Source organism: Pan paniscus, chromosome 18, assembly GCF_029289425.2.
Source record: "Pan paniscus chromosome 18, NHGRI_mPanPan1-v2.0_pri, whole genome shotgun sequence".
In the NCBI taxonomy this organism is placed as follows: domain Eukaryota; kingdom Metazoa; phylum Chordata; class Mammalia; order Primates; family Hominidae; genus Pan; species Pan paniscus.
Window position 1 is genome coordinate 78,130,372 of NC_073267.2, and position 24,349 is coordinate 78,154,720.

Sequence of the window (24,349 nt, forward strand, 5' to 3'; positions counted from 1 at the left end):
CTTAAGTTTCCTCAACGGTAAAATGGCCGTATTAATAGAATGTAACCTGTAGGGCTGTTGCAGATTAAATGGGTTAATATGTTGCACTATGTGTGGCCCATGGTCAGCACTATAGATGTGTCTTGCTATTATTTTGTTATCATCATCAGATGTGGAAAGTAAACAAACAAACAAAAAACAGGTGTACTGTCGTGGGCCATGCATTGGACCTGGAGTTAGAAGGTGCAACTCTAGCTGTGCAGTCTTTGCTAGTTAAAACACAGGCCCCAGGCCAGGTGAGGTGGCTCACACCTGGGATCCCAGGACTTTGGGAGGCCAAGGCAGGAGGATCCCTTGAGGCCAGGAGTTCAAGACCAGCCTGGGCAATCTGCATTCCCTTTCTGAGCCTGAGTTTTTCTGTAAAATGGGGGCTACCATAATCTCACCTATTAAAGCTGATGTGAGGATTAAGTGAGTTAATAGCTACAGAGCACCTGCACCTGCACCGTGCTTAGCTCATAGTAGTTGCTTTTTACAATGTGCTAACCCAAGGTGAACAGGCTAGGATTCTGGGGGCGCTGGCCTGCCAGGAGCTCTCCCGGGAGCCTCCAGGAGCGAGGGTTGCAGGACCCCTTCCACCTCCCTGCTGGGCGCCGCGTGCTTGCCTGGTGGCCACCGGGGGGCGGTGATGCACCGTGAAGGGCTCCCAGGACTGCAGAGCTCGTAGCCGCCCGGCCGCACGAAGCCTGCAAGAGGTGAGCTTGTTTGGCTTCCTCTCCTTTTCTTCCTTCTTTTCTCCCTTCCCTCCTTTAAACGACGCTGGAATTTCTCCTTCTCTGATGAGATACCTGCTCTTGGCGACGTCCATCCACAGGTCACAGGTCCTGTATGCAAGAGGAAGAGATATGGGGCACCCGGCGACAGCAGGGATCAGGTTGAGCATCAGAAATAATGAGACCTGGCTGGGCACGCTGGCTCACGCCTGTAATCCTAACACTTTGGAGGCCGAGGCGGGTGGATCACCTGAGGTCAGGAGTTTGAGACTAGCCTGGCCAACATGGCGAAACCCTGTCTTTGCCAAAAATACAAAAATTAGCTGGGCGTGGTGGCAGGTGGGTGTAATCCCAGCTACTCAGGAGGCTGAGGCAGGAGAATCCCCACTTCACTCCAGACTGGCCGAAAGAGTGTAACTCCATCTCTAAATAAATAAATTAAATAAATAAAACAATGAGACCTGCAAATCCACACATCCGAGGGGCCCGTGGTGGGATGCAGGAGCAGCCAGCATCCCCACGAGCAAAGCGTTAGTTTTTCCTCGCAGCTAATTATTTTGAAAAACTTCATACCCACAGAAACGCTTTAAAATTGTACAGTCAACAAACACCTTTATTTCTCCCATTTGGATTCATCAGTTGTCAACACATTTTGCCACGCATTTCATTGTATTTTTATCTTCTTGACTGCACCATTTGAGAGTTACTTGGAGACATCCTGACACTTCATCCCTGAATACTTCAGCCTGTATCTCTGTAGGCAACCGCAATGCCATTATCACACTTAAAAAGCTCAACCTTGATATAACGCTATTATCTCACCGATACATACTCAAATGTCCCGTTGTCTCATTTATATCCTGTGTAGCTGTGGTTTTATTTGTGATCCAAGAGCCAATCAATGTTCACATCATTTTTTCTTTCATGACATTTTTAAAGAATCCAGGCAGTTGTCTTGTAAAAGGTCCCACAATTGGAATTTGTCCTGTTTATTATTCATGGTTATATTCAGGCAAGTCGCTTTTGGTAACCATATTACATAGGCCTTGTTATCTATTTCCCATTATATCATATCAGGAGGCCCATTGTGTAGGTTTGTGCTATTTTGTGATGCTAAGTTTGATCACTGGGCTATCTGTGACAGTTTCCTGTCCTTCCTTCTCTCCAACCCCAACACCCAAAAAAAAAAACCAAACCAAATCTGACATCACAAGAAGCAACAAGCTACATCTAAGATGTGGGACAAATAGCCCAATAAACCCAGGGTCACCCAGGCCTCCCTGCTGCCTTTCAAAAAACCTGGGCACATTCCTGCCACAGGAACTTTGCACTTGCTATTCCTGACACGCGTAATGTTCCCCATGAAGAGCATGGTTTCCTCCCTCATCTTCAAGTCTTTGTTCAAATATCAGCTTTTCAGCAAGACCTTCATTAACTAGTCTAGCCCCCAGTATGGTTTGGCTGTGTCCCCACCCAAATCTCATCTTGAATTGTAGCTCCCATAATTTCCATGTGTTATGGGAGGGACCATGTGGGAGATAATTGAATCATGGGGGCAGTTTCCCCCATACTATTCTTGTGGTAGTGAATAAGTCTCACGAGATCTGATGGTTTTATAAGGGGTTTCCTTTTTTGTTGGCTCTCATTCTCTCTCTTGCCTGCCGCCATGTAAGACATGCCTTTCACCTTCCACCATGATCATGAGGCCTCCCCAGCCACGAGGAACTGTGAGTCCATTAAACCTATTTTTCTTTATAAATTACCCAGTCTTGGGTATATCTTTATCAACAGTGTGAAAACAGACTAATACACCCCCTTACCCTGCTCTACTCTTTCCCCATAGCAATTATCACCTCCTGACATGTCATATAATTGACTTATTATATTTGCTGTCTGTCTCCCTCTGGTGGTGTGTAAACTCTGTCAGCATAGGGATTTTTCACTGTTCTATTCACTGCTGTATTCACTTACAGAATTGCTCTTCACTGGGCTGGCTCCTTCCCCACTTTCAGGTGTCAGTTCAAATGTAAGTCTTCCCTGACTACCCCTTATAACACAGTAACTTTCTATCTGTTCACCCCACTTTAATGTATCTATCTTATTTACTGTTTACTGCCTAATGTCTTTGTTTGTTTGCTTGTTTTGAGACAGGGTCTCTGTCACCCAGGCTGGAGTGCATGATGCAATCATGGCTAACTGCAGCCTCCACTTCCCAGGCTCAAGTGATCCTCCCACTTCAGCCTCCCAAGTGGCTGGGTCTACAGGCATGAGATACCAAGCGTGGGCTGTCTAGTGTCTTATCTCACTGCTCCCACCCCTCATGAAGACAAAGTCTTTGCCTGCTTTGTTCACTGCTATATCCCCAATACTGGCACATAGTAGGTCCTCAATAAGTATTTGCCGAATGAATGAATGACTTCACAGGGAGGTATAACAGTTAAAAACATGCCATTCAACTCACTTCTCTGGGCATCTTGATATAACAGTTCAGTTCCTACCTGGCAGAGCTGATGAGGGTTAAGAGAGCTAAGTGAAAGAAGTGACAAGACCTAGAGTCATAGGATATATTAATATTTTTAAAGAGAGTTTTGATTCTCCCACCAGCAGTCTAGAACTGGGGGCATTCACAGTTTGTCTCCAGAGAGGGCAGAAGGCTGGCGGGAGGAGTGAGCAATCCACCAGCACTGCCATTTGGGTAATAATTGAGCATTTTCTTTTTCTTTTTTCTTTCTTTTTTTTTTTTGAGATGAAGTCTCACTTTGTCGCCCAGGCTGGAGTGCAGTGGCATGATCTCGGCTCACTGCAACCTCCGCCTCCTGGGTTCAAGAAATTCTCCTGCCTCAGCCACCCAAGTAGCTGGGATTACAGGTGTGTGCCACTATGCCCGGCTAATTTTTTTTGTATTTTTAGTAGAGACGGGGTTTCGCCATGTTGGCCAGGCTGGTCTTGAACCCCTGACCTCAAGTGACCCGCCTGCTTTGGACTGCCAAAATGCTGGGATTACAGGCGTGAGACACCATGCCCAGGGGGAACTGTAAATTAAAACAACGAGTTGAGGCACCCGACCTTCAACTGTCATGTTATGAGAACACTCAAGTAGCCCTATGAAGAGGTATAACAGGAATGAGGCCTTCTGCAAACAGCTAGCACCAACTTGCCAGCCATGTAAGTGAACCATCTTGAAAGTGATTGTGCAGCCCCAGTAAAGCCTTTAGATGACTGCAGTCCCAGCAACATCTTTTTTTTTTTTTTTTTGAGACGGAGTCTCGCTCTGTCGCCCAGGCTGGAGTGCAGTGGCACGATCTCCGCTCACTGCAAGCTCCGCCTCCCGGGTTCACACCATTCTCCTGCCTCAGCCTCCTGAGTAGCTGGGACTACAGGCACCCGCCACCATGCCCGGCTAATTTTTTTGTATTTTTAGTAGAGACAGGGTTTCATCCTGTTAGCCAGGATGGTCTCGATCTCCTGACCTCGTGATCCACCTGCCTCGGCCTCCCAAAGTGCTGGGATTACAGGCATGAGCCACCATGCCCGGCCTCCAGCAACATCTTAACCATAACCTTGTCAGAGACCCCAAGCCAAAACCACTCAGTCAAGCCACTTGCAAATTTTTTATCCATAGAAACTATGTGAGATAATAAATGTCTATTTTTAAGCCATTACCTTTTGGGATCATTTGTTATGCAGCAACAGATCACTGTTCTATTTGCTTTTTTCATTCAGCTTATAGATTCTATCCAAGTTTCTCTGTGTTTGCTTAGTTCAGAAGTCATCAGAGTTTTACTATAAAGGGCTAGATAGTAGATATTTCAAGTTAAAATTTGAATTCATGTAATTTTCATGGTCACAAGCTATCCTTTTGATTTTTCTCCAACCAGGTTCTAGTGATCTAGTATACAGCATGGTGATAGTTAATAATAATATATATTTCAAAAAAGCTAAAAGAACAGATCTTAAATGTTCTCATCGCAAAGAAACAGTAAGTATATGAGGTGATAAGTATGTTAATTAGCCTGATTTGATCATTCCATAATGTATATAGGTACTGAAACATCATTTCATACCCCATAGATATACACAATTATTATTTGTCAGTTAAAAATAAAACTTAATGGCCCCACACAGTGGCGCATGCCTGTAATCCCAACTCTTTGGGAAACCAAGGCAGGCAGATCACTTGCGCCCAGGAGTTTGAGAACAGCCTGGGCAATATGGCAAAACCCTACCTCTAATAAAATAAATAAATAAAATAGGCTGGGTGCAGTGGCTCATTTCCTGTAATCCCAGCACTTTGGGAGGCCGAGGCGGGCAAATCACTTGAGTTCAAGACCAGCTGGGCCAACTTGGTGAAACCCCGTCTCTACTAAAAATACAAAAATTAACTGGATGTGGTGGCATGCACCTGTAATCCCAGCTACTTGGGAGGCTGAGACAGGATAATCACTTGAACCAGGGAGGTGGAGGTTGCAGTGAGCCGAGATCGCACCACTGCACTCCAGCTTGGGTGACAGAGTGAGACTCTGTCTCAAAAGAAAAAGCTGGACGTGGCGGCTCATGCCTGTAATCCCAGCACTTTGGGAGGCCGAGACGGGTGGATCACGAGGTCAGGAGATCGAGACCATCTTGGCCAACATGGTGAAACCCCATCTCTACTAAAATATAAAAAATTAGCCGGGCATGGTGGCGCATGCCTGTAGTCCCAGCTACTGGGGAGGCTGAGGCAGGAGAATCGCTTGAACCCAGGAGGCAGAGGTTGCAGTGAGCTGATATGGCACCATTGCACTCCAGCCTAGCGACAAAGCAAAACTCTGTCTCAAAAAAAAAAAAAAAGAAAGAAAGAAATGAAAACGTGTCTACACAAAAACTTCATAGCAGCACTATTCATAGTAGCCCCAAAATAGGGAAAAAACCCACAAATGTCTATCAACTGATGAATGGATACATAAAATGTGGCATACCGATACAATGGAATATTATTCAACTATAAAAAAAATTAAATGTTTATATATGCTACAAAATAGACAAGACTTGCAAGCATTATCCTAAATGAAAAAAGTCAGTCAAAAGACAACACATTATATGATTTCATTTCTATGAAATGTCCAGAATAAGCACATCTATAGAGATAGAAAGTAGATGAGTACTTGCCTGGGGCTCCGGGGCCTGAGAAGACTGGAGGGTGAGAGCTCCTGAGTAGGGTTTTGGCCGGGCGCAGCTCACACCTGCAATTGCAGCATTTGGGGAGGCTGAGGCAGAGGATCCCTTGAATTCAGGAGTTGAAGACCAATCTAGGCAACAAAATTAGACTCCATCTCTAAAAAATAAAATAAAGAGTATGGTTTTGTTTTTAGTTTTAGTTTTTTTGTTTGTTTTTTTTGAGTCGTCTTGCTCTGTCGCCCAAGTTAGAGTACAGGGGTAGGATCATGGCTCACGGCAGCTTCAAACTCCCGGGCTCAAGCGATCCTCCTGCCTCAGCCTCATGAATAGCTGGGACTACAGGTTTGTGTCACCACACCCAGCTAAGGTTTTTTTTGGGTTTTCTTGTTTTTAATGTTGCCTACGCTGGTCTTGAACTCCCAGACTTAAGCAATCCTCCCTCATCGCTGAGACTACAGGCGGGAGCCATTGCTCCTGGCAAGAGTACAGATTTCTTCTTGGGATGATGAAAATGTTCTAAAACTGATTGTGATCATGGTTGTGCAACTCTGTGAATAGACTAAAACCTGCTGAAGCACACATTTAAAATGGGCGAATCGTGTGGTATGTGAATTACATCTCGATAAAGACATTTTAAAAAACAAGGGAAGGTGTGCCACAGTTTGTTCATCACTGACAGCACTGTAGGTGCTTAGCCTTTTTCAAAGCACCTTTCCTAGAACTGTTGCAACCAGCCAAGCATTAACTCCTTACATAGCTGAGCAAGACAAGGCTCAAAGGAAGAACTAATTTGCGCAAGGTCACAGGTGACCAATGTGAGGTGTGAGCAGAATGCAGGTCTTTGGACTCCATGTCCAGTGCTCAGCCCAGCACAGCCTTTCTAAGAGTTACATCCAGAGATTGGGTAATCATGCCCTCAAAGCTCCAGGGCAGAGAAAATGACAGGAGGGGACGAATCCCTCTACCTGTCCCACCTGCTGCCTCTGCCACACCCACCAGCCATTCCAATGCCAGCTTTCTCCTCCTCGCCCCATGCTCCCCACCTTCCTTTTCTCTGCCTTCCTTCCCAGCACTGCTAAGGAAAGCTGTCACTCCCTGTGTCTTGCTTAGCAGTGCTAGGAAGGAAAGGAAGAAAAGGACTGGAAGCCTTTTCCAGAAATTTAGTCCACATGACATATATGGGAAAGGGCTCAGACAGGGTGAGGAATCAATCCAAGGCCACACAGCTGGCAATTTGACCTTGATTTCCTTAATATCTTTGAGAATGAAAGGAGAGGGGTTTGGGGCTGGAGTAGGGCTTGAGGTGAGCAAAACCCCATCCCATTCCTGACTCTTTTCTCATAGCGTCCCCCTCCACAGCTTCCCCCAACTTTCATATATCCAAAGCCGCTACTGTGAAGGTGACTGGGGTAGATCTCTTAAAATTAATTGCAGAAAAAATCTTTTTTTTTTTTTTTTTTTGAGACTGAGTCTCGCTCTGTCACCCAGGCTGGAGTGCAGTGGCGTGATCTCAGCTCACTGCAACCTCCGCCTTCCGGGTTCTCCTGCCTCAGAGTCCTGAGTAGCTGGGACTACAGGCGCCCGCCACCACGCCCAGCTAATTTTTTTTTGGTACTTTTAGTAGAGATGGGGTTTCACTGTGTTAGCCAGGATGGTCTCGATCTCCTGACCTTGTGATCCGCCCGCCTCAGCCTCCCAAAGTACTGGGATTACAAGCATGAGCCACCGTGCCCGGCCAAAAATATCTTTATATCTGGTCTTAAACTCCTGACCTCAGGCAATCTGCCCAGCTTGGCCTCCCAAAGTGCTGGGATTACAAGCATGAGCCACCGCACCTGGCCATTTCTTTCTTTTTTTTTTTTTTTTTTTTTTGAGGCAGAGTCTGTCTCAGGCTGTCTATCACCCAGGCTGCTGTGCAGTGGCGCAGTCTTGGCTCACTGCAACCTCTGCCGCCTGAGTTTAAGCGATTCTCCTGCCTCAGCCTCCGGAGTAGCTGGGACTACAGGCGCGTGCCACCACACCTGGCTGATTTTTTTTGTATTTTTAGTAGAGACAGGGTTTCACCATGTTAGCCAGGATGGTCTTGATTTCCTGACCTCGTAATATGCCCGCCTCGGCCTCCCAAAGTGTTGGAATTACAGGCGTGAGCCACCACACCCGGCCAAGGCCATTTCTTTTAGGTATATATTTAGGAATGAAAATTCTGGGTCGAATAGTAATTATGTTTAACATTTTGAGGGTACACTTGTTTTTACACATTCCAGGAGCTAAAAATGGTTTTTACATTTTTAAATGGTTGGGGAAAAAAAAAAACGAGAATAATATTTTGTGACACATGAAAATTACATCGAATTCAAATGTCAATGTACACCAAGCTTCATTGGATGGCTGAATTCATTCGCTGATGGATTATCTATGGACGCTTTTGCACTACAATGGCAGAGCTGGGTAGTGTGACAGAGACCATATGTCCTGCAAAGCCCAAAATATGTACTATCTGGCCTTTGATAGAAAAGGCTTACCAGGCCGGGCACGGTGGCTCACACCTGTAATCCCAGCACTTTGGGAGGCTGAGGCGGGTAGATCACCTGAGGTCAGGAGTTCGAGACCAGCCTGGCCAACATGGTGAAACCCCATCTCTACTAAAAATACAAAAATTAGCCAGGCATGGTGGCACGTGCCTATAATCCCAACTACTCGGGAGGCTGAGGCAGGAGAATCGCTTGAACCCAGAATGGGGAGGTTGCAGTGACCCGAAATCACACCACTGCACTCCAGCCTGGGTGACAGAGCAAGACAACATCTCAAAAAAAAAAAAAAAAAAAAAAAGGAAAGAAAAGAAAAGGCTTATACCAACCCCTGAACTATGTTTTGGTATTATTAGTTTTTGTTTGCCACTTGCTAGGGGCAGCTTGGGTGTGCACTGCCTCCAGCTGAGTGGTAGCAGGACCCAGGTCACCAGCCCTTCTCTGCAGGTCCTTGTCTGATAGTATAAAGAAATGAGGCCAGGCGCAGTGGCTCATGCCTATAATCCCAGCACTTTGGGAGGCCGAAGAGGGCGGATCACTTGAGGTCAGGAGTTCGAGACCAGCCTGGCCAATGTGGTGAAACCCTGTCTCTACTAAAAATACAAAAATTAGCCTGGTGTGGTGGTGCGCTCCTGTAGTCCCAGCTACTGAGGAGGCTGAGGGAGGAGAATCGCTTGAACCCGGGAGGCGGAGGTTGCAGTGAGTTGAGATCACACCACTGCACTCCAGCCTGGGCGACAGAGTGAGACTCTGTCTCAAAAAAAAGAGAGAAATGATAGCTGGCCAGGCATGGTGACTCATGCCTGTAATCCCAGCACTTTGGGAGGCCAAAGCGGGTGAACTGCTTGAGCCGGAGTTGGAAACCAGCCTGGGGAACATAGCAAAACCCCATCTCTACAAAAAAAAAAAAAAAAAAAAAAAAAATTAGCCGGGCATGATAGTGTGCACCTGTAGTCCCAGCTCACACCTCACACTGGAGAGGCTGAGGCAGGAGGATAGGTTGAGCCTGGGAGGCAAAGGTTGCAATGAGCTGAGACTGTGCCACTGCACTCCAGCCTGGGCATTAGAGCAAGACCCTATCTCAAAAAAATTAAAAACAAACAAACAAAAAAAAAACGAAGAAATGAGAGCTCACATCTGGCCCCATTTTCTGCATGGAGAAACTGAGTCCTGTGGGGGCTGCTCAGGCTCATGCGAACTTGAGGGGAAGTGAGAGCTTAGCTTTCTTCTACTCTCAGGCAGCCTCCCCTCTCCCAGTTAAGAAGACCTGGCCATGAATAATTCATGGCTGGCATTTGCAGAACTCTCCTTCTTGTCAGAGCACTTTGATTATCATTAATTAGTCAGAACCTGGCTCCACTGTTGCCCAATAAAACAAAAACAGAAGTGGCTTTGATGCTCTGGGAGCTTCCATCTCCACACCAAGACTTTGACCTGCAGATTCCTCCTCTCTGCCCATTGTTCCATCACCTCTCAAAGCCTGAAAGCCTATTGTTTTGGCTCAAAAGTCAGGCTTCCCACAGGAAATGAGGCAGTCTCAGACTTGAAGCCCCGACCCTTATAGCTGGTGTCATCTCCTCTCTGCCATCATTGTCCTCGTCTGAAAGATTACAGCAATGATGCCTATCTCTGGGGTTGTTATGAAGATTATTGTTGTGAGTTTATGTTTATAAAAGTGTCCTAAGCTAAGCGTGGTGACTCACACCTGTAATCCTAACACTTTGGGAGGCCAAGGTGGGAGTAGCCCTTGAGCCCGGAGTTCAAGACCAGCCTGGGTAACATAGTAAGACCTCATCTTTACAAAAAATCAAAAATTTAGCTGGGTGTGGTGGCTCCTACCTGTGGTCCCAGCTACTGGGGAGGCTGAGGTGGGAGATCATTTGAGCCCAGGAGACTGAGGCTGCAGTGAGCTATGATTGAGCCACTGCACTCCAGCCTGGGTACACAGTGAGACTCTGTCTCAAAAAAAAAAAAAAAAAAAGAAGAGGTGTTCTGAAGAGAACTGCATACACTGCTTATGGGAATACAAAATGGTGTAGATGCTTTGGAAATCATTCTGGCAGTTCTCCACATGGTTAAGGATACCGTACGACCCAGCAATTCCACACCTAGGTATCTACCCAAGAGAAATGAAGCACGTGTCCACACAGAAACTTGTACACAAGTGTTCACAGCAATAACAGCCAAAAAGTCGAAACAACCCATATGCCCCTCAACTAATGAATGGACAAATATTAATAAAACATCTAGATCTATACAATGGAATATTGTTTGGCCATAAAAAGTAATGAAGCACTGATCCATGCTACGACATGGATGAACCTTGGAAACATTAAGAAAAAGAAGCCAAGGCTGGGCGTGGTGGCTCCCACCTGTAATCCCAGCACTTTGGGAGGCCGAGGAGGGCGGATCACGAGGTCAGGCGATCGAGACCATCCTGGCTAACCTGGTGAAACCCCGTCTCTACTAAAAATACAAAGTTAGCAGGGTGTGGTGGCAGGCGCCTGTAGTCCGGGCTACTCGGGAGGCTGAGGCAGGAGAATGGCGTGAACCCAGGAGGCAGAGGTTGCAGTGAACCGAGATCAGGCCACTGCACTCCAGCCTGGGTGACAGAGCAAGACTCCGTCTCAAAAAAAAAAAAAAAGAAAAAAGAAAAAGAAGCCAGCTGGGTGTGGTGGGTCATGGCCGTAATCTCAGCAGTTTAGGAGGCTGAGATGGGAGGATTGCTTGAACCCAGGAGTTTGAGACCAACCTGGGCAACATAGCAAGACCTCATCTCAAAAAAAAAAAAAGAAAAAGAAAAAAAAAGAGAAGCCAAATGCAAAAGGCCACATATTATATGATTCTTACTTACATGAAATGTTCAGAATAAGCAAATCCATAGAAACAGAATATAAATTAGTGGTTCCCTTGGGCTGAGGAGACAATGGAAAGTGACTGTAAATGGACACGAAGCTTTTTTGGGGGATGATGGAAATTTATTTAAATTAGCTTTTATGTTTTAATTAAAAGTGTAGTTAATAAATGTGGATCTGATGCAGGAATAAACACACAAATTACCGGGAAAAAATAGAAATACTTAAACATCTCCTATTACATATGACCTCAGTAGGGTATATAAGAAACATCACAAAGCAATGGAAAACATGGACATTCAGTAAATTGACTGGAGAAAAAACATATATATATATTCTCATTTCTTTCCTCAACACTAAAATAATATAAAAGTATTAAAGAGTAAAATGTACATGGAAACAAAAGGGGAGGAATATATCTAATATTTGATTTGTTAAATTGGTGGGTACCTTCTTTATCCTTTATATATTTTGATTATCCTAGCTTTTTATAATAAATGTTGTTTTTTTACCTTATTTTGTTTTGTACTTGGTAGAGACAAGGTCTTGCTATGTTGTCCAGGCTGGTCTTGAACTCCTGGGATCCTCCCGCCTTGGCCTACCAAAGTGCTGGGATTATAGGCATGAGACACCACACCTGGCCTGATCCTAATTTTAAAAAATATGTGTGTATATATTTGCATAGGAAAAAATAATGGAAGGAACCTAAATTGAGGAACATTTTACAAAATAACAAGCCCATATCAATGTCAAGGTCAAGAAAGACAAAGGAAGGCTGACAAGCTATTTCAGTTTAAAGAAGGCATAAGAGCTATGACAATTAAATGCAACAGTGCAGGATCCTGGATTAGATCCTGAACTGGGAAAAACATATATACACTGGTAATTGATTAATTTAAATACAGGCTATAGATTTGATAATAGTATTGTTGCAATGTTAAATAAATGTCCTGAGTTTGGTGGGGCGTGGTGGCTCACACCTGTAATCCCAGCACTTTGGGAGGCCGAGGCAGGCAGATCACCTGAGGTCGGGAGTTCAAGACCAGCCTGACCAACATGGTGAAACCCCGTCTCTACTAAAAATACAAAATTAGCTGGGCGTGGTGGCACATGCCTGTAATTCCAGCTACTTGGGAGGCTGAGGCAGGAGAATTGCTTGAACCCAGGAGGCAGAGGTTGTGGTGAGCCAAGATCATGCCATTGCACTCCAGCCTGGGCAACAAGAGCGAAACTCTTATCTCAAAATAATAATAATAAAAAAAGTCCCTTGCGGCCAGGCACGGTGGCTCAAGCCTGTAATCCCAGCACTTTGGGAGGCCGAGGCGGGCAGATCACAAGGTCAAGAAATCGAGACCATCCTGGCTAACACAGTGAAACCCTGTCTCTACTAAAAATACAAAAAATTAGCCAGGCATGGTGGCGGGCGCTTGTAGTCCCAGCTACTTGGGAGGCTGAGGCAGGAGAATGGCATGAACCCAGGAGGCAGAGCTTGCAGTGAGCCGAGATTGTGCCACTGCACACCAGCCTGGGCAACAGAGCGAGACTCCGTCTCAAAAAAAAAAAAAAAAAAAAAAAGTCCCGAGTTTGATAATTATACTGTGGTTATATATGGGAATGTCTTTGTTTTTAGGAACTACATGCTGGAATATTTAGGGCATGATGTCTCTAATCTCAAATGGTTCAGAAAAATACATATACATACACATATACACAGATAGATCCATATATAGGTAAATATTTATATATTGTTTTAGTCCATTTTCATACTGCTATAAAGAACTGCCCAGGCTGGGCGCAGTGGCTCATGCCTATAATCCCAGCACTTTGGGAGGCCGAGGCAGATGGATCACGAGGTCAAGAGTTCAAGACCAGCCTAGTCAAGAGGGTGAAACCCTGTCTCTACTAAATATACAAAAATTAGCCGGGTGTGGTAATCCCAGCTACTGGGGAGGCTGAGGCAGAGAATTGCTTGAATCCGGGAGGCGGAGGTAGCAGTGAGCCGAGATGGTACTATTGCACTCCAGCCTGGGCAACAAGAGCGAACCTCATCTCAAAAAAAACAAACAAACAAACAAACAAAAAACTCCCCGAGACTGGGTAATTTATAAAGGAAAGAGATTTAATTGACTTACAGTTCAGCATGGCTGGGGACGCCTCAGGAAATTTACCATCATGGCCGAAGGTGAAGGGGAAGCAAAGCACCTTCTTCACAAGGTGGCAGGAAGGAGAAGTGCTGAGTGAATGCAATGGGGAAAAGCCCCTTATAAAACCATCACATCTCTTGAGAATTCACTCACTATCACGAGAACAGCATGGGGGAAACCGCCCCCATGATTCAATTACCTCCATCTGGTCTCTCCCTTGATATGTGGGGATTATGGGAATTATGGGGATTACAAATCAAGATAAGATTTGGGTAGGGACACGAAGCTTAACCATATCATATAGAGGAGAAAATTATGAAGCAAATGGTCAACAACTGGTTAATGTGGGTAGAGTTTCTGGAGTTTCTTGTACTATTCTTGTGATTTTGGTTTCCACTTAAAATTATATCAAAATTACAAATTACCAAAAAAGGGAGGAAAGGAAGACAGATACACAAATTTTCACTCTGGGCCGGGCACGGAGGCTCATACCTGTAATCCCAACACTTTGGGAGGTCGAGGCAGGTGGATCACTTGAGGTCAGGAGTTCGAGACCAGCCTGGCCAACATGGTGAAACCCCCTCTCTACTAAAAATACAAAAATTAGGCATGGTGGTGGGCACTTGTAGTCCCAGCTACTTGGGAGGCTGAGGCAGGAGAATCGCTTGAACCCAGGAGGCGGAGGTTGCAGTGAACCAAGACCATGCCATTGCAATCCAGTCTGGGCAACAAGAGTGAAATTCCATCTCAAAAATAAATAAACAAATAATGAAACAAATTTTCACTCTTCTAGAATTAGTACTAAAAACTAAAATTGGAAAAAGGCAGTACAAATTTTCCAAATAACATTTTTTTTTTTGAGATGTAGTTTTGCTTTTGTTGCCCAGGCTGGAGTGCAATGGTGTGATCTCGGCTCACCGCAACCTCTGCCTCCCGGTTTCAAGCGATTCTCCTGCGCTAGCCTCCCAAGTAGCTGGGATTACAGGCATGCACCACCACACCTGGCTAATTTTGTATTTTTAGTAGAGACGGGTTTCTCCATGTTGGTCAGGCTGGTCTCGAACTCCTGACCTCAGGTGATTTGCCTGTCTTGGCCCCCCAAAGTGCTAGGATTACAGGAGTGAGCCACTGCGCCCGGCCAAATAACCTTTTAAAACGTAATAAAATAGTGGTACCCTTTCCTGAAAGAGAAAAATGTATAGAGGGACATATACCCCTTGGTGACATGTGAGGCCTGGTACTAGGTATCTTGGATTTGAATGTGGACATGCTATTTACTAGACGTGTCACACTGGACAAGTTACTTACATCTTCTGTGCCCCATTTCCTCACCTCCCCTGTGCAATGGGGATAGCAATGTCTACTCATGGGGTCTTCACAGGAGACATTAAAGTGTAAAAGATTTGTGACAACGTTGACACACCCTAGGGGCATGTAAATATCAGCTATGCTCATATCTGCTTGGTGGGATTATGGGTGAAACAGTCTATGCATTTTCCAAATACCAGTGAGCACGCAGTACTCCTGTAATCAGAGCAACAACAAAATGTCATCGACATTATTTTAGGGGAGGGGGAGACTCCTTTCCAGTGGCTCAGTTTTTCCCTCTTGGGGCTCCGTGTCTCTTCCCTCTCTCTGCCCCTTCCCCCTCCGCCTCTTACTTTCCCCTCTCCTCCTCCACCCCAGACCCCTCCCCTCTGCCCACCAGATTGCATTCCTCACTTCTTTTCCCAAAGAACTATAATTAAGCTCTTACTCTGTAATTGCCAATTCATGGTTCTCCACCTGAAATCACTCTCCTGCCTGGCCTGTTTTCCTTCTTCTCCACCTGGGGAAGCAGAGGCGGGAATCAGCAGAGCCCAGGATGCACCTCGTATGTAAGAATGCTATGATCTCTATTTGCTGTATATTCACTCTGTGTGAGCCAGGCAGTGTGCTCAGCCCCTTCCACACTCTACTTCCTCTGATCACAACAACCCTGGGTGGAAACTGAAGCTCAAGAGATAGAGTAACTCACCCACAGGCCTCACAGGTAGTTGGTGGAGCTGGGATTTGAATCCAGCTGGATCTGGCCTCAAAGTTGGGAGATGATACTCCTGCTTCTGCAACTGACAAGTCTATTCTAAACTCCCCAAGCCCAGGCACCCACACTCTGGTAGTAGTTTGATATCAAAACTGGCCACCCTTACCCCTCACTGTATCTTCATCCTTTGTAATAAGACTTTGCAGCCTCTCCTATCTAAATGGTGTCATCTGTTTCTCCAACCCTAGAATCTGGGCTGGCCTTGCTTTGGCCAACATAATGCAGCAAAAATGATGGTGTCCACACTTGGGCCTTGCACACGTCTGCTCTTCTCTTGGGAGACTGCCTCTGCTGTGAAAACAAGCCCAGGCTAGATGGCGGGAGCATCGTGGCCCAGTCATCCCTGTTGCCCAGGTAACAGGCAGCCAACAGCCAGACATATGAGTGAGGCCACCCCAGGCCTGCCAGCCACCAACTGACCTGGGACCTGGCAGCTGACTGTTGATTCATGTGTGAGCCCCGTGGAGGTGGGCCAAGCCTGCTGAAATCAGTAGAACAACCCAGCTGACCCACAGACTCTTGAGCAATAGTTTTAAGCCACTGGGTTTTGGGGGCGGTTTATTATAGAGTAATAGCTAACAAATCCAGCCCCTTATAGAGACTAGGTAAAATGCTGTTGGGAAGATCTCTGGTGGGAAGGAAAGAACCAACTTAGCAAACATCTATTTAATGCTTACCATGCACTAAGCATTTTAATTTAATCCTCACAACCTTATGAGGTAGGGACTTCTATTGTCCCCATCCTACAGATGAGGATACCGAGGTAGAGTGATAATTTGCTTTGGATCTCACAGCTAGTTAGTAAATGGCAGCTGCTTAAGAAGTTAAGATGTGGGAAGCAGAGTCCAGAAAGATGCCCTGTGAACCTACTGGGGGCAAAATATAGGCATTCAGAAACTGAATGATAAGGCCGGGCATGGTGGCTCATGCCTGTAATCCCAGCACTTTGGGAGGCTGAGGCAGGTGGATCACCTGAGGGCAGGAGTTCGAGACCAGCCTGGCTAACATGATGAAACCCTGTCTCTACTAAAAATACAAAAAATCAGCCGGGCATGGTGACGGGCGCCTTTAGTCCCAGCTACTCAGGAGGCTGAGTCAGGAGAATGGCGTGAACCCGGGATGCGGAGGTTGCAGTGAGCCGAGATTGCACCACTGCATTCCAGCCTGGGCAACAGAGCAAGACTCCATCTCAAAAAAAAAAAAAAAAGAGAAACTGAGTGATGGAGGCACCTCCCAACTGGACAGCCAGTCAGAGGGGAGGGTGGCACTTTGGGAATATGGGTTCTTTTTTTTTTTTTTAAGAAATAGTCTTGCTATGTTGCCAGACCTATGTTGCCAGGCTGGTCTTGAACTCCTGGGCCCAAGCAATCCTCCTGCCTTGGCCTTCCAAAGTGCTGGGATTACAGGTGTGAGCCACTGCACCTGGCTGAGAATATGGGTCCTTTAAAGGGACGGAATTGTAACAATAACAATTCAATCTACGACGCTTGCAAATTTCATCTTATTTATATTTATTTAAATAATATGTTAAATATTTGCTAAATAAATATTTAAATAAATATTTAAATAAATATGTGTTAAATAAATATTTAAATAAATATTTGTTAAATAAATACTTAAATAAATATTTGTTAAATAAATACTTAAATAAATGTTTGTTAAATAAATAAATAGTTTGTTAAATAAATATTTAAATAAATGTTTGTTAAATATTTAAATAAATGTTTGTTAAATAAATACTTAAATAAATGTTTGTTAAATAAATAAATAAATGTTTGTTAAATAAATACTTAAATAAATATTTGTTAAATAAATACTTAAATAAATATTTGTTAAATACTTAAATAAATATTTGTTAAATAAATACTTAAATAAATATTTGTTAAATAAATACTTAAATAAATATTTGTTAAATAAATACTTAAATAAATATTTGTTAAATAAATATTTAAATAAATATTTGTTAAATAAATATTTAAATAAATATTTGTTAAATAAATATTTAAATAAATATTTGTTAAATATTTAAATAAATATTTGTTAAATAAATATTTAAATAAATATTTGTTAAATAAATAGTTAAATAAATATTTGTTAAATAAATATTTAAATAAATATTTGTTAAATAAATATTTAAATAAATATTTGTTAAATATTTAAATAAATATTTGTTAAATAAATATTTAAATAAATATTTGTTAAATATGTATTAGGGGCCTACCATGCCCAGGCATTCTGCCAGACACTGGAGATACAGTGATCTACAGAGACAGAGTCTCTGTATTCATGGAGTATTCAGTCTGGTGGGGGATATAAGTAGCAAACAGGAGGCTGGGTGCGGTGGCTCATGCGTCTAATGCCAGCGCTTTGGGAGTCCATGGCAAGAGGATCATTTAAAGCCAGGAGTTTGAGACCAGCCTAGGCAACACAGTGATAGCCTGTCTCTACCAAAGATTAAGGCTGGGTACAGTGGTGCGCGCCTGTAGTCCCAGCTACTCAGGAGGCTGAGACCGGTAGATGGCTTGAGCCAGGAGTTTGAGATCGGCCTGGGCAAAATGGCAAAACCTGTCTCTACAAAAACATACAAAAATTAGCCGCATGTGGTGGGGCACACCTGTGGTCCCAGCTACTCAGCAGGCTGAGGTAGGAGGATCATTTGAGCCCAGGAGGTTGAGGCTGCCATTAGCTGTGACCACACCACTGCACTCTAGCCTGGGTGAAAGAGCAAGACTCTGTCTCAAAATACAATACAATAAAATAAAATAAAATAAAATAAAACAAAATAGGAAAACAAAGAAGTAAGTACAGATTGTGGTATTTGCTGGGAAGAAGATACAGAGTTGAGATCAAGAGTAATGGAGGGTGGGATGAGATTGAATGGGAAGGAGATTTTTTGAAATTGATACCTGAAGGGTGAAGAGCTGCCCAGGAGAACCAGAGCAGGACAAATGTTTTCTCTAATGGGCCAGTTAGTAAATATTTTAGGCTTTGTGGGCCATGCCATCTTTGCCTCTTTAGTTTACTTTTGCTGTTACTTTTAGAAAGCATCTGTAGACGATACATGAATGAATGAGTGAGGCTGTGTTCCAACAAAACTTTGTTGATGGATACAGTACTAAAATTTGAATTTTATATGATTTTCATGTATCTGAAATATTGGTCTTTTTTGTTTTTATTTTTTCTAATTACTTAAAAATGTAAAAACTGGTTGGGCATGGTGGCTCACGACTGTAATTCCAAGACTCTGGGAGGCCAAAGTGGGAGGATTGCATGAGGCCAGGAGTTTGAGACCTGCCTGGGCAACACAGCAAGACCCCACCTAAGAAAAGTAATAGCCAGGTGTGGTGGCATGTGCCTGTAGTCCCTACTCAGGAGGCTCAGGCTGGAGATTCCCCTGAACCCCGGAGTTCAAGGTTATAGTGAGCCATGATCACTCCATTGTACTCCAGCCTGGGCAACAAGCAAGACCCTATCTCAAAAAAAAAAAAAAAAAAATGTAAAAACCACTTGTAGGTCATGGGCAGTATGAAAACAGACAGAAGGTAAGATTTGGTGCACAAGCTATAATTTGCAAACTCATGAGCTGCAGAATAAGAATGGACCAGGCAGAGAGAACAGCAAGCGCAGAGGCCCTGAGGGTGAACGAATTGAGACCAATTGAGGAACAAAATAGAGGGAATGAGCCAGGTGTGGTGGCTCACGCCTGTAATCCCAGCACTTTGGGAGGCTGAGGCGGGCGGATCACGAGGTCAGGAATTCGAGACCATCCTAGCTAACACGGTGAAACCCCGTCTCTATTAAAAAAAAAAAATACAAAAATTAGCAGGGCATGGTGGTGGGCAACTGTAGTCCCAGCTACTCGGGAGGCTGAGGCAGGAGAATGGCGTGAACCCGGGAGGCGGAGCTTGCAGTGAGCCGAGATCGCGCCGCTGCACTCCAGCCTGGGTGACAGAGCGAGACTCCGTCTCAAAAAAAAAAAAAAAAATAGAGGGAATGGATTATTTCTATGAGAAATGGAACGCCATTGAATAATTTTATGCTGGGGGGGGTGACAGGATCTTATTTTCAATTTTTAAGGGATTGTTCTGGCATCTGTGAGAAGGATAGGCTCTAAGGCAGCAGGTGCAGAGGAAGTGGAGCAGAGACTCTTGCAATAATCCAGATGAGAGATGACAGTGGTTTGGGCCAAGGTGGTCAGAAATAGCCAAATTCTGGCCAGGTGCTGCCGCTCATGCCTGTAATCCCAGCACTTTGGGAGGCCAAGGCAGGCGGATCACTTGAGGTCAGGAGTTTGAGACCAGCCTGGCCAACATGGTGAAAACCCATCTCTACAAAAAATACAAAAATTAGCTGGGTGTGGTGGTGGGCGCCTGTAATCCCAGCTACTCAGGAGGCTGAGGCAGGAGAATCACTTGAACCCAGGAGGCGGAGGTTGCAGTGAGCCGAGATTGCACCAGTGCACTCCAGAGCGACAGAGCAAGACTCCGTCTCAAAAAAAAAGAAAAAAAAGAAAAAAAAAGGCTGGGAGAAGTGGCTCATTCCTGTAATCCCAGCACTTTGGGAGGCTGAGGTAGGCAGATCGTTTGATGTCAGGAGTTCGAGACCAGCATGGCCAACATGGTGAAACCCTGTCTCTATTAATAAAAAAAAAAAAAAAAAAGGGCTGGGCGCGGTGGCTTATGCCTGTAATCCCAGCACTTTGGGAGGCCGAGGTAGGTGGATCATGAGGTCCAGAGTTCGAGACCAGCCTGGCCAACATGGTGAAACCCCATCTGTACTAATAATACAAAAATTAGCCAGGTGTGGTGGCACATACCTGTAGTCCCAGCTACTCGGGAGGCTGAGGCAGAAGAATGGCTTGAACCCGGGAGGCGGAGGTTGCAGTGAGCCAAGATCGCGCCACTGCACTCCAGCCTGGGCAACAGAGCAAAACTCCATCTCAAAAAAAAAAAAAAGTAGCTGGGTATGGTGGCGCACACCTGTGATCCCAGCTACTTGGGAGGCTGAGGCAAGAGAATCGCTTGAACTCAGGAGGCGGAGATTGTGGTAAGCCGAGATGGTGCCACTGCACTCCAGCCAGGGTGACAGAGCAAGACCCCATCTCAGAAAAAGAAAAGAAAATAAATAAGAAATAGCCAGTTTCTGGACGTATTTGGAATTAAAACAGATGTGCCTTTTTTTTTTTTTTTTTTTGAGATAGGGTCTCAAAAAATTAGCTAGGTGTGGTAGCACATGCCTGTGGGCCCAGCTACTCAGGAGGATGAGATTCAAGGATCGCCTGAGCCCAAGAGTTTGGGCCTGTAGTGAGCCAGGATTGCACTGTGATTGCACGACTGCACTCCAGCCTGGGTGACAGAGTAAGACCCTGTCTCAAAAAATAAAATTAAAAAATAAAAGGCAAAAAATAAAAAAGATTAAAATAAAAAGAAAATGTCTATGCATCTGTCTGTCTCTCCACTAGTTAGTGGAGGGGACTGAATCTTACTCATTGCCAAATCCCCATCCCTAAGTCAAGCCTGAGGTGGGCACACTGGGAGCACTTGGGAGGTGGTTGTTTTTTGTTTTTTTGAGACGGAGTTTCACTCTTGTCGCCCAGGCTGGAGTGCAATGGCATAATCTCAGCTCACTGCAACCTCCGCCTCCCGGGCTCAAGTGATTCTCCTGCCTCAGCCTCCCAAGTAGCTGGGATTACAAGCGTGTGCCACCACACCTGGCTAATTTTTGTATTTTTAGTAGAGATGGGGTTTCTCCATGTTTGCCAGGCTGGTCTCAAACTCCTGACCTCAGGTGATCCACCCGCCTCAGCCTCCCAAAGTGCTGGGATTACAGGCGTGAGCCACCGCATCCTACCGGGAGGTGGTTGTTAATTGGACTAGGTTGGGTTCAGTTCAGGAAAGCCTTCATCACCAGGCTAAAGAATCTGGACTCAATACCCAAAGACAATGGGGACCATCGAAGATTGTTGAACACGAGGAGTTCATCATCTGAGAAGCGTTTTAGCAAAATTAAGCTGAGCAAGCAGCAGTGAGAAGGAGGATGTTTTGAAGAGGAGGTAAACTGAAGGTGGGACAGGGAAACGAACTAGTCATTGCAAGGACAGTTAAGAAGTTGTTGCAAGGCCAGGCACGGTGGCTCATGCCTATAATCTCAGCACTTTGGGAGGCTGAAGCGGGAGACTCACTTGCACCCAGGAGTTCAGAATCAGCCTGGGCAACATGGCAAAATTCTGTCCCTACAAAAAATACAAAAAAGGCCGGGCGCAGTGGCTCACGCCTGTAATCCCAGCACTTTGGGAGGCAGAGGCAGGCGGATCACCTGAGGTCAGGAGTTCGAGACCAGCCTGACCAACATGGAGAAACCCCATCTCTACTAAAAACACAAAATTAGCCGGGCGCAGTGGTGCATGCCTGTAATCCCAGCTATTTGGGAAGCTGAGGCAGGAGAATCGCTTGAACCTGAGAGGCGGAAGTTGCAGTGAGCCGAGATGGCGCCACTGCACTCCAGCCTAGGCAACAAGAGCAAAACTCCGTCTCAAAAAAAAAAAAAAATCCCCAAAAATTAGCTGGGCATGGTGGCACGCACCTGTGGTGCCAGCTACACCTACTGAGATGGGAGAATCCCTTGAGCCTGGGAGGTCAAGGCAGCAGTGAGCTGAGATTGAATCACTGCACTCTAGCCTGGGTGATGGAAGTAAGACCCTGTCTCAAAAAAAAAAAAAAAAAAGAAAGTAAGAAGCTGTGGCAGAAATGAAGCAAGAACGTAGGTTAGATCATGAAAGAAAGGACTAGAAAGGAAAGTATCAACTTGGGCCACATATCTATTTTGTTGTTGTTGGGTTTTCTTTTTCTTTTCTCAAATATCTATGTTTTATACATGGGCTGTGACCTCACTTTTATAAAACCATGTATTATTAGTATTGTGTGGGTTTTAAAATATAATCTATGTGGTCTTGTAAGTCACAAGGCTTGACACTAGTTAGCTGAAGAGGCTTCTGGGGAAGTGTTGGGGTATATGTGTGCATGTTTTGTTTTTAATAAAACCATGTGGTTTTTAAAATATTTATTTATTTATTTATTTTGAGTCAGAGTCTCACTCTGTCCCCCAAGCTGGAGTACAGTGGCAGGATCTCGGCTCACTGCAACTTCTGCCTCCCGGATTCAAGCGATTCTCCTGCCTCAGCCTCCTGAATAGCTAGGATTACAGATGCATGCCACCATGCCCAGCTAATTTTTGTATTTTTAGTAGAGACAGGGTTTCACCATGTTGGTCAGGCTGGTCTCGAAATCCTGACCTTGTGATCTGCCCACCTCAGCCTCCCAAAGTGCTGGGATTACAGGCATGAGCCACCGTGCCCAGCCTCCATGTATTATTTTTAATCCTCACAAAAACCTTGTGAGGTAGGATATTGTTAGCTCTCCCTTACAGGCGAAGAAACCGAGGCTGAGAGAGAATTGGAAGCACTTGCTTAGGGACATAGCCGGTACTTTACGACTCCAGCATGTCTTCCCCAGGTACCCTGAAGGAATAATTCAGTGGGCATCATGATTAATTGGATTGGGACAGGAGGAGGAGAAGAGGAGAGGATCAAAAATGACCAGAACACTTCCAGCTTGACCAAGTGGAAAATAATCAGCAGGTCAGGAGGGAGTGCTGGGTTGATGGGGGAATGTTTAAGCCAAAGGAGTGAATACCTAATGGCAAAATTTGGTGCATCAGATTGGGGTTTATGGGAAAGCCCATAAGTGCTCTCCTTGTTGGCTGGCCTTGCCACTGACACCTGAAGCCTGCTAGCAACTGAACAATTTCAAGAGAAAAAAAAAAATCAACCCCATACTTTCTGGCGAATGGTGTGTTCCTTTGAGTACTTGGGTCTTTTTCTACATCAGCAGCTTGGCAGCTTGTACTATCTGTGGCTCTGACTATGCAGCCTGATTGATTGACCAGGCTTAAAAGGCCTGTTCTTGAATTTGAGATCTCAGGCTTCCAGTCCCTATAGATCATCAACAAAGACCAAAAGGCCTGGCATGAACCCGAGGTTATTATTCACTGGAGAAGACATTATAAACCACAGGAACATAAAGCCCAGAAGGCAGGAATGGCCACCCAGCTCACTAGGCACACAGTGTCCTCTCTCCTTCATCCAGCATGATTCATAATTAAATCTTCAGGCAGGAGGCAAACTAGAATTTTGTGTAAACTGGCATTGGAGAGACACTTTGAGTGTAGTTTAATTTCAAAGTTCTAGACCTCCAGAATTTGACATGCTTGTGACATTTCAAGTACAGGCTGTCCCTCCCTACCCCTCACTGGGACTATACCCTGGGGAGAAATGACCCAAAGGGAAAAAAATTGTGGGATCACTAGCTAAACTCTAGGTTTAGAAAACTGTACCATTATACAGACTCCATGTATGTTACATATATCATGGTGGAAACTAAAAGACCATCTGTGGACAAAAGACATACAGAATTCATAAATAAAAAAGACCTTTAAATGGCATTTATTCATATTACAGGGTCACCATGCTGCACAACTCCAGGGGGCAGCACTCCCATTGGATTCTATTCACAGAGATATATTTTTTGATGATTTGTAAGATAAGATACTCAACCTCTCATAATAAGAGAAGTGTTAATTAAAACAATAAGGTACTGTTTTCCATGTTTTGGATTAGCAAATCAAAGAGTTGACAGGTTCCCATGTTGGTGGTAGTGTAATTTGGTACCCCTTTTATGGAGGGTGTAGAGAGTACTGTGGACTGGCTCTCTCAATCTGACTCATTCCACCCTCTTCTAGGTGGAGACATTGGAAAGCTAAACCTACACGTCCC

The 24,349-nt window shown here is 44.8% G+C and overlaps 1 protein-coding gene across 1 annotated transcript in view; it reads left to right on the forward strand.

The window, feature by feature from the left end:
- Positions 1-17,023, forward strand: part of ZFP90 (ZFP90 zinc finger protein) — a 70,611-nt gene extending 53,588 nt beyond the window's left edge. The window contains exon 7 of the transcript XR_010110276.1: positions 15,708-17,023. The gene's annotated coding sequence lies outside the window, so the exon portion shown is untranslated. The remainder of the gene's footprint in view (positions 1-15,707) is intronic.
- Positions 17,024-24,349: the final 7,326 nt, after the last annotated feature.